This window comes from Salmo salar, unplaced genomic scaffold, assembly GCF_905237065.1.
Source record: "Salmo salar unplaced genomic scaffold, Ssal_v3.1, whole genome shotgun sequence".
Lineage (NCBI taxonomy): Eukaryota > Metazoa > Chordata > Actinopteri > Salmoniformes > Salmonidae > Salmo > Salmo salar.
The window spans coordinates 325,001-327,500 of NW_025550945.1; the positions used below are offsets into that span (position 1 = coordinate 325,001).

General features: G+C 40.8%; 1 pseudogene; it reads left to right on the forward strand.

Moving 5' to 3' along the window:
• LOC106602037 (GRB2-related adapter protein-like) overlaps window positions 1-2,500 on the forward strand; it is a 15,214-nt pseudogene that overhangs the window by 1,140 nt on the left and 11,574 nt on the right.

A 2,500-nucleotide genomic window follows, 5' to 3' on the forward strand; every position in this document is an offset into this window, starting at 1 on the left:
GTGTGTGTGTGTGTGTGTGTGTGTGTGTGTGTGTGTGTGTGTGTGTGTGTGTGTGTGTCTGTCCAGATTATCAACATGGAGGATGATCCTAACTGGTACACAGCGGAGCTCAACAACAAGAAAGGATATGTTCCCAAAAACTACATTAACCTCAAACCACACGCGTGAGTACACACACACACACACACACACACACACACACACACACACACACACACACACACACACACACACACACACACACACACACACACACACACACTCCCCCCTCCGCAAGCACCATATGGCACAAAGCACAAAAACACTCTAATACAGAGTACTACACAATACAGAGTACAACAACACACTGAGTACTACAACACACTAATACTGAGTACTACAACACACTAATACTGAGTACTACACAACACTAATACTGAGAACTACAATACACTAATATTGAGTACTACAACACACTAATACTGAGTACTACAACACACTGAGTACTACAACACACTAATACTGAGTACTATAACACACTGAGTACTACAACACACTAATACTGAGTACTACAACACACTGAGTACTACAACACACTGATACTGAGTACTACAACACACTAATACTGAGTACTACAACACACCAATACTGAGTACTACAACACACTGAGTACTACAACACACTGAGTACTACAACACACTGAGTACTACAACACACTAATACTGAGTACTACAACACACTAATACTGAGTACTACAACACACTGAGTACTACAACAAACTAATACTGAGTACTACAACACACTGAGTACTACAACAAACTAATACTGAGTACTACAACACACTGAGTACTACAACACACTGAGTACTACAACACACTAATACTGAGTACTACACAACACTAATACTGAGAACTACAATACACTGATACTGAGTACTACAACACACTAATACTGAGTACTACAACACACTAATACTGAGAACTACAATACACTGAGTACAACAACACACTAATACTGAGTACTACAACACACTAATACTGAGTACTACAACACACTGAGTACTACAACACACTAATACTGAGTACTACAACACACTGAGTACTACAACACACTAATACTGAGTACTACAACACACTAATACTGAGTACTACAACACACTGAGTACTACAACACACTAATACTGAGTACTATAACACACTAATACTGAGTACTACAAAAAACTGAGTACTACAACACACTAATACTGAGTACTATAACACACTGAGTACTACAACACACTAATACTGAGATCTCAGTAGTAGTGAACTGTAGTTGATACTGTAGTTCTAGATCTCAGTAGTAGTGAACTGTAGTTCTAGATCTCAGTAGTAGTGAACTGTAGTTGATACTGTAGTTCTAGATCTCAGTAGTAGTGAACTGTAGTTGATGGTGTAGTTATAGATCTCAGTAGTAGTGAACTGTAGTTGATGGTGTAGTTATAGATCTCAGTAGTAGTGAACTGTAGTTGATGGTGTAGTTCTAGATCTCAGTAGTAGTGAACTGTAGTTGATGGTGTAGTTATAGATCTCAGTAGTAGTGAACTGTAGTTGATGGTGTAGTTATAGATCTCAGTAGTAGTGAACTGTAGTTGATGGTGTAGTTATAGATCTCAGTAGTAGTGAACTGTAGTTGATGGTGTAGTTATAGATCTCAGTAGTAGTGAACTGTAGTTGATGGTGTAGTGGTATTAGCAGCAGAAAAAGAGAGACAGAGAGAGAGAGAGAGAGAGAGAGAGAGAGAGAGAGAGAGAGAGAGAGAGAGAGAGAGAGAGAGACAGAGAGAGAGAGAGAGAGAGAGAGAGAGAGAGACAGAGAGAGAGAGAGAGAGAGAGAGACAGAGAGAGAGAGAGAGAGAGAGACGAGAGAGAGAGAGAGAGAGAGAGAGAGAGAGAGAGAGAGACAGAGAGAGAGAGAGAGAGAGAGAGAGAGAGAGAGAGAGAGAGAGAGAGAGAGAGACAGAGACAGAGAGAGAGAGAGAGAGAGAGAGACAGAGACAGAGAGAGAGAGAGAGAGAGAGAGAGAGAGAGAGAGAGACAGAGAGAGAGAGCAAGAGAGAGAGTTGTGGTGCCCGGAGCTTCTAACAGACCTGTGTAGAAAGCTGAGCTGAGCTGCTGTGGACAGCTGGACCATACGGCCTCCTCCCCCCCGAGGAAAACACACTCCTCAATCTCCTTTACGTAACCAGGAAACACATCACACAACACGGCTGTTTATCTGTTAGTGTTACTGGTACATGCTGTTACACCATGACAACATATAGAACTGGTACATGCTGTTACACCATGATAACATATAGAACTGGTACATGCTGTTACACCATGATAACATATAGAACTGGTACATGCTGTTACACCATGATAACATATAGAACTGGTACATGCTGTTACACCATGATAACATATAGAACTGGTACATGCTGTTACACCATGATAACATATAGAACTGGTACATGCTGTTACACCATGATAACATATAGAACTGGT